General features: G+C 36.0%; 1 non-coding gene across 1 annotated transcript; it reads left to right on the forward strand.

The window, feature by feature from the left end:
* The first annotated feature begins 3694 nt into the window (after window positions 1-3694).
* On the forward strand, window positions 3695-3801 carry LOC131254430 (small nucleolar RNA R71). The gene has a single exon (XR_009175543.1). It is a non-coding gene; the product is annotated as a small nucleolar RNA R71 (small nucleolar RNA).
* The last annotated feature ends 9570 nt before the right edge of the window (window positions 3802-13371 follow it).

The raw sequence follows: 13371 nt of genomic DNA on the forward strand, positions 1-13371 counted from the left end.
AATACTCCATTAAGCATTATCATATACATAAAATCTGGTAATTACTGGGGTCTGATATGCAATATTTGACCCTGATCACAACCCCCAACCAGCATTTTGCTAGTCCCGAGCAAAGTATGCGAAAAATAATTTTAGAAATAAAAGATGATTCCTATAAACTCAAGTGACTTGTGAACAGATAGCTGAGATGTGAAAATTCTAAGATTCATGATTGGTGTGTGGAATTTTTCTCTTGGAATCAAGCTCTCAGTAAACTTCATAATCAAGTTCAACATATTAATCCATTAATTATAACATTCCTAAACATTGAGTTCCATGAGTGTAAAGTGTAATCTCGACTTACAATCAATTGTCAATTTTCATGATATCGTTAGTAATTCGTGACAACCAAGCTTGAAACCAATACTGGCATTTTAGATTAACTTTCCATTCAACTAGCCTTTGATTTTCTTTATGAACAGTACACCAAGGAACTCAAATCCTCGCCTATAGGGAGCAAACCTATGGCGAAAACTTGTCGCCCAACTTTTTTATAAGTCAACTATGGAGAATCAAAGCTATACCTATAGGGAGCAAACCTATGGTAAAGATTTTGTGACTTAGCCTTTTAATTCTTCTTTTTACCAAGTTAATCATTCAGTTATCGAACCGAAAACTTAATGTGTAAGCGAGATGTGATATGTGAAATCATGACTCAATCAATGTTTACAACGTCTAATCATGGATTAACAATTCAAAATTGACTGTGAAATCAAGCAGATGGCCGAATCCAAGAGTCATAAGTTACCAACATCATGTATCTTATAATGGTAAAATCACAACTATCCTTCAAAATCACTTTGAATTCAATAGAAATTCCAGAAAAAATTTTAAAGTTTTCACGAATTTTGCTCAAGACCAAGAAAATACTGATTAGGTAACCTAATCTCCCACCCCCAACCTAAAATCTACATTGTCCTCGATGTAAAAGAAATAAACAAGCAATGCACATGGAACAACGAGAATAAAAGAGGAGTGATGAAAAGATAAAACCTGGATGGAGAATCAAGAAGCTTTCTCAAAATTTGTGAAAAATTTCAACGTAAAAGCGAGTTAGCACGAGAGAAATCAACATAAGCAAAAATAACAAAAAGAAAAACAAAAGAAGATCCTACCTATACCACTTTCGCAGGTGCTCTCGATTACATTTAGCGCATGCAACAAGCCTTTAAACCCCTAGGTTACCCCTAGTGGACGAGTTGTAGTCTCGTGAGAGTTTGCAGTAATGTTACCCACAAACATTGAAGTAACTAACTAAGAAAAAGGAAAATGAATGCAATAAAAAGCAATACAACAAAGCAAAAGGCTGGGTTGCCTCCCATGAGCGCTAAGTTTAACGTCTTCAGCCAGACAAGAACGGACCATGAATGAAATAATCTTTATAACCAGGGTCCGCCAAAGAAATTACCTCAACACTTTCATTAACCGATCCCAGACAAGTGATGTGAGTTCCCATGAACTGTGCTATCTGAAGTAAGGCAACTGACACTGTCGTCAAATAATTTAAGGACTTCTGCTCGAACGACTTCTTCTATGTTAGGATCACGCTTCCTTTGCATGTTATGCGACATTACCACAGCATGATCCATCCATGCAGGGGGGCATACTCCCTGAATTTTTTCTATCTTCCGTTCAATTGCTGCCTTATATGCTCTAAGAACATTAAGCAGCCTGCTCGCCTTTGTCTTCTCAGAGTTACAAGCTGTGCTGTCAGGAAGAGTCTCAGAGGGATGAAGAAGTTCCACTTTCGCTCTCCATTTTTCAGTCTCCAATATAGGAGTAGAGTCGAGCAATGCATTGACTTCATGGATGGGACTATCAATGTCAAAATCCATGCCCGATTGTGCTAAGCAGGTCTCAAGAGGATCTTCAAAAGATGTACGGAAGGAGTCCTGCACAAGGCTCTCGATCATGTCCACTTCAAATATGTCATCCAAATCTGAGGGTTGTTGTCCTGCATTAAAAACATTGAGTTTAATATTCATGTTACCAAAGGACAATTTCATAACTCCATTCCTGCAATTGATAATAGCATTAGATGTGGCCAAAAATGGACGACCCAAAATGACTGGGATCTGACTATGAAGATTCTGGACAGGCTGAGTATCTATAACTATGAAATCCACTGGAAAATAAAATTTATCAACCTGGATTAACACATCTTCAATAACACCCCGGGCACCTTGACAGATCTATCGGCTAGTTGTAATGTTACCTTAGTCGGTTTCAACTCACCAAGTCCTAGCTGCTCATAGACCGAATATGGTAACAAATTGACACTCGCCCTAAATCAAGTAATGCCTTCCCGATCTTATGATCTCCTATGCCGCAAGAAATGGTGGGAGCTCCTGGATCCCTAAATTTAGGAGGGTGTTATGTTGAATCATGGAGCTGAGCGCTCTGCAAGGAAGACTTTCTTATGAACATTTTGCTTACGCTTTTGAGTGCATAAATCTTTAAGAAACTTAGCGTAAGCAGAGGACTTGCTTGATAGCGTCAAGCAACGGGATGTTGACTTGCACTTTTTGAAACACATCCAAGATTTCATCAAAGTTATTTCTTTTCTTTATTGGTGCCCGACGTTGAGGAAAGGGTGCTTTGGGCACATAAGGTGGCACATTAGTGGCTCTTGGAGAGTCGAGAGCTTTTGGACTTTGGATGCATTGGTATGGCTCTCTGCTTCATCTTGATCTTCTGTTTTAGAATTTGATTCATCCCCAGCATCTCTATTCTGTTATCAATCTGCTTGCCTGACCTAAGGGTAGTGATCGATTTGGCTTGTTCATGATATTGCCCTTGGTTGGAATTAGAGCCAATCTCATACTGTCCCTTTGGATTAGCCTCAGGTTGGCTAGGGAACTTGCCCTTCTCTCTCTCACTCAATGTGGCAGCTAGTTGACCCATTTGTACTTCCAGCTTGGCAATGGATTGTGCATTTGCATGTAAGCTTTGCTGGTTGGCTAGTAAGGTTTGTTGGGTGTCTTTTTGGAATTGGAGAGAACTCTGCATGAAAAGATGGAGTGTATCCTCAAGAGATGGTTTCCTTGATTGTGTAGGCAGTTGTTGATATTGTGGAAATTGTTGAGGTTGTTGACTGCCAACTTGGAGGTGCGGTTGCATGGGAGGATTTCCAGATGGTCCTCCTTGTTGTGGTCCTTTTGCCCAAGAGAAATTTGGATGCCTAGCCCACCCTGGGTTGTATGTGTTCGAGTAAGGATCATTCCCAGATTTTTGAAAAGTGTTCATAGCATGAACTTGTTCAGAGAGAAGTTCTGGGAATGCTGCACCAGATGGACAAGACTGCATAGGATGGGCAGGACTAGAACATGTGGCATATGCCTCGACTTGAGCTGTTTGTGGTGGTCCATTATTTAATACCAGAGCATCAACTTTCTTTGTCAGGTTATCAAGCTTGGCGCTCAACTCTGGTATGACTCCTATCTCATATATACCACCTCTCTTTTGTGGTTGGGGACTTCTGTCACCTCTATTTGAATAATCCCATTGCTGGGAATTTTCGCACAAGGTTTCAAAGAAGTTCCACGCTTCGACATCACTTTTGGTCATGAATGACCCTCCACTGGTGGCATCAACCATGCGACGGTTCTGTGGTGTCAGACCGTCATAGAAGTATTGAACTTGTTGCCATTTCTCAAAACCATGGTGAGGACATTTAAGAAGCAAGTCCTTCCATCTTTCCCAACATTCATGAAAGTGCTCGCCCTCTTTTTGTGTGAAGTTAGTAATTTCTCTACGGAGGGCATTGGTTTTATGAACGGGGAAGAACTTGTTTAAGAACTTCTTAGACAGTTGGTCCCATGTAGTGATAGATCCAACTTCTAGAGAATTCAACCATGCTTTCGCCTTATCCTTCAAAGAAAAAGGAAACAGGCGTAGGCGGATCGAATCGTCTGAGAAGTTTTGGAACTTAAAGGTGGAGCAAATGTTTAAGAATTCTTTCACATGATGATATGGGTCCTCCTTGTCCAATCCATAAAAGGATGGCAACAATTGTATGACTCCAGGTTTAAGTTCAAAGTGTGCTGCCGTAGTAGTTGGCAACACTATGCATGAAGGCGCATTAAATTGGACAGGAGCTGAATAATCTTTGAGAGCTTTAACTTCAGTCTCATTCGCCATTTCAACAGGATTATTTCTCAATCGTTCACGAATTGTTCTTTCAATCTCAGGATCAAACGGTGCTAGTTCTAAATTCAGAGACCTACGTCCTAGCATAAACTATGTTATTGCAATGTAAGAAAGAAAATTAAACAAAGAAGCAACCTAAGAGAAATAAAACTAGACCTAGAAACTATGAGATTCTAAAACAAGTTAAAACTATGTAAATAAGAATGGGAAGAAAGAACCCGGGAAAGGAGATGATTGATGTCTGAAGAATAAAGAGCTCCTCCTTTTGAAGACAATGTTAGCAGCTTCCTTCCTTAATTCCTGTAAACAAAAAGAAATCAAAAATAAATTAAATTTACTAAATTAATGCTAGAAAAAAAATCCTAAGCAACGGTTAATTTCTAAAAAAGAAAGTTTGTAATCTTAGAAATAAAAGCTAAGTTAGTTTCTAAAAAGGAAAATTTTCTAAAAAATAGGAAATTAGAAAATAAGAGAGAAACTTTCTAAAAATAAAAATAAAACCTAAAGACTCTTCTAAAAATAATAAAACCTAAACTAGAAGATAGAAAGTTACTTGAAAGAAGAATCAGAATCTAGAATTAGAAAATAGGAAATTTCTAAAAATAAAAAAAAAATAAAATAGCCTAGAAATAGAAACTTTCTAAAAAAAAAAATAATAATAATAATAAAAATAAAACCTTAATTCTAAAAATAGAAATTAGAAAAAAAATAGAAAATTTGGAAAGAGATTACCAAATTAGTAGTTTATGTCAGGTCCCTACAAAACAGGAAATAGGTTAGTTTCAAAAAAATTTAACCTAGAGTTAGTAAAAAACCTAAGACTATGAATTATGATAAGAGAGAATCCTAAATCCAATTGGAACAAAACAGTCCCCGGCAACGGCGCCAAAAACTTGATGTTTTATTTAAACCAACACGATTTAAATGATTTTTAAACTCGCAAGTATACGAATCAGATGCAGATACGGTACGTATTACGAGATCGTTCCCACGAGGACTGGTCGTCACAATTCAAATCTATGATTCTCCTTAACTAATCCAACAAATAATGGAATGAATTACTAAGCACAATTTTATGAAAAACAATTAATTAAGAACAGGGAAGAAAATTCAATCAGAGAGAGAGCACTAGGACTTTCGAATCCACCCCTAATTATCCTAACCCTTGTTTTGTCTGTTGATTCACCTTGATCTAGATTGATACCACTTAAATAGAGAAAGCACAATCTGTGTCCTTAATCGGGCATACAGACTGTCTAATTCCTTTAAGCAATGCCATGAATGACATATCCCATATCCTTGGTCGGGCATAAGGGATGTACAATTCATTAAAGCATCCTGTTTCTTCCTCTATAGGAAACTTGTTCTTGATCAGACACAAGCACCTATAATAAGCATCCAAACAACATCCATATATATACTTTAATCAAATTCATAGATGGAGAAGTATAGAATTTAAACCCATAAAGCCCACTTAGAGAAAGAAACAAATTAATTAAAATTCAAAGTGAATCAACCAACACAAGAGCTGATCAAATTAAGGGCTTCATCTCAGCCCTAGCTGAGAGATTAGTGACCCATAAAATTCATAAAAAATATTAAATAAGATTCATAAAAAAAAGCATCAAACCAAACAATCTCTCTCTCTCTTCTTTCTTCTCTTTCTTCTCTTTCTTCTCTTCCTTGCTTCAGATCTGGAATCCCCTGGTTCTGAATGCCTTTCCCACGTCCAAAACTCCCCTTTTATAGCTGCTAGATGGTTGGAATCGGTGGCGGAGTCGTAGAAGGACTCGAAGTGTAATTTTTCGCAGCCGTGATCGGTGGGCCCCACAGAGCTGTTTTCTGGAAAATCCACCCCATCCATTGGATTCAGAACGAAATTTCAGTCAAGAATGGGTGGTTTTGAAGGTTCATTATCGCGGCCCAGAGAAGAAAATACAAAAAGATCAGTTTTGAACGTCGCCAGGTAGCCCTTTTGTGGCCTCTGTACCGCACATGTGTGTCCCCATGGGAGTGGAATATCAGCATAGTTTTGAAGATCTCGAAGCCCTATACACGATGGACGGCTCGGATCGGCCGTACGGGTGACGTACGGGGCCCACAATCCTTCGCAAAAACGGCCAGCGGAAGACGCTACGCGGACGCCAAACCGACGCTGCGATGATGGTGGGGCCCATTCCTGGACTTTTCACAGGAATCCACGTCGTCCATTGGTTTCAGCTCGAAAAATCAGTAGGAAGTGATTGGTTTTGGGGTGGATTCGGTGCAACTCACCGTCCGTTTTGCGTTTTTTCAGCGATCAACGTCCGTACACATGCATGGAACCAAACGGACATCTAGGCGATGATGATATCGGCCCCAGGAAGCGGATGGACGGTTCGGATTGTCCATTTGGACACTAGGTGGGCCCCACAACCGATGACAGCGGTCGGTTCCGCGGACGCTGGAAACGGAAACTTCCGTTTTCCAAAGACGAAGTCGGGTCAGCGCTGCTGACCGACACTCGTCCGTTTGGTGCGCAGCCGATGCACCTGTGCACTGTGTACACATCTCTTACACAGGGCTCACCGTGATGTTTACGAGAAATCCAATCCGTCCATCCTATTTGTCATCTATTTTCAACCATCAGCTCCAAGTTTGAGGCAGTTCCAAATATCAGGTGGGCCCCAAGGTGAAGATTAATGGGCTGATCTGTCCGTTGGACCACTTCCCGCGATCTTCAATGGCTGAAATTTAATATGTACGGTTAATTCACGGCCCTCATCTCATGTATGAAGTTTCGAACTGATCGGATAGTGGGAACCATGTGATCTTGCATTCTGGACCCTTTTCGGGCCCCTTTGGCTTGCTTTCCTCAGATCCCAGACGTGTAAAATCTTCATTATTGGTTCTCTGGAGTCCACCCCGTGCTCTGGAGACTTTGGATCATGAAATCCATGCCTTTAACACCAATTTTCAATTAACGCTCCTGACTTTATCCTGTAATAAAAATACAATTAAAATACTCCATTAAGCATTATCATATACATAAAATCTGGTAATTACTGGGGTCTGATATGCAATAGATCATCACTCCGCTTCGCCCTTGACTAATCTTTGAGCCCCAAAACACTTGTTAATATGGGTGTGAACATAATAGCTCGTGGGATCGTATCCAACTCAAATATGAAATTTGTATAATTATACAAAATGTACAAATAATGAAAATAATTTGTTTAAAGTTTAAAACATGAATTAAAGTACCGAATATTAAAATATGAGATAAATACAATACTAGAATCGAAATAAAGCTCCGAATGTCAAGCTTTTCACGAATTCTATAAATAAAAAAATTAAATAATCATCTTCTTTTACAACACCGTACTCAAGTGAATGACCACGTTACATTAATGCCCACGCCCCGGTACCTCGTGGCGAGGGACCCATTTATATGTTAGTTAGTCAGACTACTTATCCAGTTGTACCTCTGGCGTATATACACGCACACAATTGTACTTATACGTCGTACACAAATGAGACTCTAAAGGATCTAGTGGGTTCTAAGGTCTTTCACCCAAGGGACACGATCGCCTTACTTGCTGGCTTTAGGATCTTCTATCCAAGAGACACAATCGCCCTACTTGCTGGTTTTAAGGACTTTCACCCAAGGGACACAATCGCCCTACCTGCTTATGCTTTTTAGGAAATCCTCAGGGCAACGCACTCGCATTACAACATTCATTCTTAATTAAAAAATAAATACGTACATGATATGAGTGACCATCATCCATTCAAATTAGAATTATTAAATACGTAACTTACTGCGGGTTAGTTACAAAATACATAGCATTATATCACATATTCTTCGTTATTATCAAATTATGCATGTAAGTTGTTGTAAGGTTCGATGACTTTTAACTCAATAATTATTTTAATTAGATAATTAAAATCATCGATTATAAATTGAGAATTAATTTTTAATATAAGTTAATAATTAATTTAACAAAATTAAATTTTTATTTGAATTAAATTTTTTTTATGAAATTGTAAATCAGTAAAGCGTAAGAACTTCTAAAATTAACTCATGTTAAATCCTAAATCCAAATAAATTAAAATATGAATTAGGTTTTATAATTTTAATTTAATTAATTTAGTACTATAAAATCTTACTATATATTTTTTTTTAATTTTTTACATCCTTCTAATAGATTATAAGAAAAATCTATTCTAAATATATTAATTGGATTTTTTTTTTCCTTTTCTATTTTAAACCCTAAGAGTTGAATTTTCATTTTATTAAAGTTAATCCTATTAAGGTTAAGTAACTATATAGATAGGAAATTCACATTAATAACTAATTTCTAATATCTAAAATTTAATTTATCAAATGTCAAAATTTTAAATTAATTATTATTATTATTTTATTTAGAATTAAATTCAGAATTTAAATTTACTTAATCAAAATTAATTCCATAAATCCTAAAATTCATAACATAATTAAATTACCAATAAACAACTAAGTTAAACAATGTTAAATTAAATTTAGATTTAGATTAGTTAATTGTACATTAGTATTCCCAAACTGAAATTATACTTAATTTATGTTATATTAAATTATTAAATTTGAACTTTAGTTATTATTAAAATTTTACCTTATATTATACATATCATTATTTTAATTAATATAAATTATTTTGATGTATTATTTCGAATTTGTCTTGAATAAAATAATTCAAAATTTTATAATTGAAGTCAATTTACATATTTATGTCAACAAAATTAATTTAAAATATAGCTAAAGTAAGATTCAGACTAATTTCAAATTTAATTTAAATAATTAAAAAATTATTTTGTATTAAATTCAGTAATTTAAAATTCTAATATATATATATATATATATATATATATATATATATATATATATATATATATATATATATAAATATATTACTCTAATGTTATTGAACATTTTTTTTCAAATATTCCATGAATAAAAATATCAACAATAAATAATAATTTGCTGCAAAATTCAATTTAGAAGAAATTAACTATAATGATAAAAAATAATTTAATAACAAAAATTGTAAAAATTTTAGACTAGAGATAGATCACCCATCTTGATAAAATCTTTATAAAGTTTTTTTTTCCTCTCTATTTTAATTTTATTCTCTCCTTTTTTTTTCCCATACCTTTTCTTATTGTACCTAACCTATGACCCTATCTATAATACAAGGGTCCCATCATACATAATGTACACATGTGGGAAAAAAAACAAACCGTTCTCTTTAAGTGGCCCCTCATGTAAGTGAAACACCCACCATATTAAATTCATTTATTACAAAAACATGCATCACGTGTGTATATGAAGTGATACATGTGGTGCATGGTTGTGCATGTGTATGGTCGTACATGTGGTGCATGGTTGTGCAGAGTGTACACATGGTATATATGTAAAATAATTAATGTACAATAGATGGTTGATCAGGTGAGTGAGTTAATGGGTTAAATTGATGGATGAATTTGGGTGGTGGATGACTAATTGAGAAGTTTTTTGAAAAGTGTTGATTAATGTATAAATTTAACGATTTCATTTTGTTGGTTTAAGTTAACGAATAGATAATCGACTGATCTTGTAATAAAACTTGGATGATTTGAAATACTTGGGTTGATCATTGTGATGGGTGGTCTAGATTAGTGACCTCTGATCATACTCACATACCTTATGTTTCCTAAATCCAACATTCATGTGCTAATAACTTTACTACGAATTAATATATTTATATTTTATTAAAAATTAATAATATTTAATACAAGCTATTAACTCTTTAAAATGTTAAAATTTAAGTAAGCATGTTATACATGCTTAGGACATACTACATTAGGGAGTTATACCATACATGGATGGATGGTTGGGATGTATTGAAAATAATATTTAAGTAGACCATGTGGTACCTCAATGAGTAGAGAAGTCGATGTACAATTGATTTTATGAATGGGTTACCCATTTGTAAGATATGGGGCGTCGGATTTACAATTGTACGTATGGATACATGAATGGTTTTCTACTCCTTTAAAATTATGAGTTTACCACCAAAATATGTATATGGCTTGTGGGCATCTAAAACTTGTTAAATCATATTCCAATGTAAGTAGTAATCCAGTAAATTTATCTAGAGAAATGTGAGAATCATCATAGTGATTTTTAGGTGGGCCAATTGATGGATACATATATGATGTACGGTTGGATGATAAGATATATGTGAAATAATCAAATGATTAAGAGTCTAATCCTTTATACAAGTTAATGTACGGTTACTTTCATGGTCAGATAGGTGCAAAATAGGTAAAAAGTTGATCGGATAGGTGGATCGTCGAATAAACGGCTTAGATGATTAAACTACAATCTTGAAAATGGATAGATGAGTGGGTGACCGCATACCTTACACAGTGTATAAACGATTGGATTTAGGATATGTTTCACGGTTAGATTTGAGCTACTTAATGAATGAATGGTTGATCTTAGGTGTATGAGTAAATAGAGTGCATGTATATATATATATACTATATATACACTAAAACCATACAAATTATCAATCACAATAAATTAATCAATCACATATATCACAATTTGTATACTGTACGCATGCATGCATGAATGCATGAATAAATAGAAGGATTATGCATGAATGTTTAGATGGATGCAATTGTGCATGTATGCAGATGCATGTATGTGTACCAAAATCTTAGGTCATTACATTCTATCCCCTTATAAGAATTTTGTCTTCAAAATTCAAAAATACCCAACATGTGGATGGGTGAGGATACTCCTCCTAATAAACGATGTGTTTAAGTGTCTGCTAAGTTTCATATGTTATAGGGTTTAAGTGGGCGTAAGAGTGTATAAATCGTTGCAGGAATTAGGGTTATTAGATTCCTGCCTCCATGTGTCACCATGTTATGCTTCAATGCAAGTAAACCATTCTGTTAAACCATTCATCAATTTCAGCCATGCCCTTAGAGACTAAAATGAATTGGAAGGATATGAAAAATTATTAGATTGGACAAGAAGAACTTCATCAGGACACTTTGGAAAACTTGGTTCGATCTCACGAAGTTGTTCATGAGTAACTGCAAGGTGAAATGTTGGAGCAAATGTCAACAATGCCTTTATCTGGTTTGATAGGAGTATTGAACAAGAGGTCATTGATCACTCCTGACAATAAAACATTTAGATTTTTGATGAACGATTCTAGATGGAAGGCTAGAATGGAAAAAGATGAAGATGTAATCATGATAATCGAAGGAAAAAAGACAAGAAATGATTTTTTTACACAAGAGAAAAGAAACAAAGGGTGAAGGAAAGTAAGCACCAACTTAGAATTGTGTTTATGTATTGGCCGCGATACATACACATTAATGAAAGGATCATCATGACTCATCGTACGATACAATTATATGTGATGTGTCATATGGACAATATAAAAGGGTAAGATAAAGGATATCTTTCGGTACGGTCTTGGTCCGGTAAAATCAATGGAGGGATAACACGTGGACCAACTACTAATTGCATTAATTATATTGAGCAATGAAACAACGTTGCTTTCACATTTTTCCTAAAGGAAAAGCAATGTGGGGGGCAATGTTATACCCTATTTCTGACAATTCTAGGAAAATTCAATTTTACATAAGAAATATGACGTGGATAAAAACATCTTCAAAATATTTGGAGCGTTTATATATATATATATATATATATATAGTAGAATCATAGTTGACGTAAATCCAATATTACACATATGTGGATAGTTGATAAGAAGATGTGGTTGAATTATCTAAAAGTTTAACGAATAAAGAGAGAAACACAGTTGAGCAGTTTAAAATACAAAAGGTGACTGAGAAGAACAAAGTTTGGTCAATAGAAGAAGAATAATCACAAAAGGGAAACATAACAAAAGTAGGATCTAAAGAAAATCTTTTCGACTACTGCAACTGTTGCAGTGATGAAAGAATGATTTAAAAGAATAAGATGTAACAAAATTCTCCATAAATGGGAGATGAATCCAATCGAGCAAAATGCATATCTTATATTGTAACACCCGGCCCAACTAGAACAGTGTCCTAAGGCGTCCACGTGGGAATTGCAGCAGGACCGTTCGATCAAACTGCTCGTGCGAGGGATACTACCAATGAATTAACCCAGGTTACCTATTAATGCGGTTGAATTTAAATATGCTTAGACCGAGTGCGGGCCGTAAAGCCGGTTCTCCTGATTGTACTTGGCAACTGCCTGTGAGGGCCGTGCAACGGCTAGGGAAGGGTAGAAAAATCTAAAACTTAGGGAGGCCATGAAAGCGCCCGAAAATGAAATATCCGTACTATCCAGTCAGCACTTGCCAAACGCAACTCACCCCAGCCTTGGCCCAAGTTTAAAATTTTAAATCAATGGTCCTTTTGATTGAAACAGGAAAATGAGGTATTTCAGCCGTCGGATCTCTTCTAAATTTACATCGAAGGTCGAAAATATTTCTCTGTACCCATTCACAAAATCTGAACCCTGATTGTGAAACGGTGACCATTGATCGAAAATCAGCCCCTTGCGATAAAACCCTGCATCTGTTTGCCTTCAAACTTTGCACAGCCTTTTATCAGGCCGTGGGGCACCTATTCTACAAATTTCATGGCCAGGGGGCCATCAGGGCAGCCCCAGCAGCCAAAAGGGGTCCCACAGGGCCATTTGAATGGATTAATAGACCCCTTACGATAAAACTTCGCATCCATTTGCCTTCAAACTTTGTACAGGCCTTCATCAGGCCGTGGGGTAGCTATCCTACAAATTTTATGACCAGGGGGCCCTCAGGAAAGCCCCAACAGTAAAAAAGGGGTCCCACAGAGCCATTTGAAGGGATTAATAAAACTCAGGGCCATTTGGCCCAGATCCAAGGTATAAAACCCTTTAACCCTCTCTCCCTCACTCACTCCTACAATAGATTCCAACAACAAGAGAGAGAGAGAGAAGAGAGAAAGAAGAGAGAGAAGGAGAGTGTTGAAGGAGGTGGGGTCCAAGGGATTTGAAAATTTGGAGAACCTTCTACCATTCCTCCAAAAATCTTACATTCATAGCCACAAGAGAAAAATTCTCGCCGATTGAGAGGTAATCACCATTCTTCTTCAGAAAAATTCATTTTGTAAGCTAGTCCCTTGCAT

This window comes from Magnolia sinica, chromosome 8, assembly GCF_029962835.1.
Source record: "Magnolia sinica isolate HGM2019 chromosome 8, MsV1, whole genome shotgun sequence".
Taxonomy (NCBI): domain Eukaryota; kingdom Viridiplantae; phylum Streptophyta; class Magnoliopsida; order Magnoliales; family Magnoliaceae; genus Magnolia; species Magnolia sinica.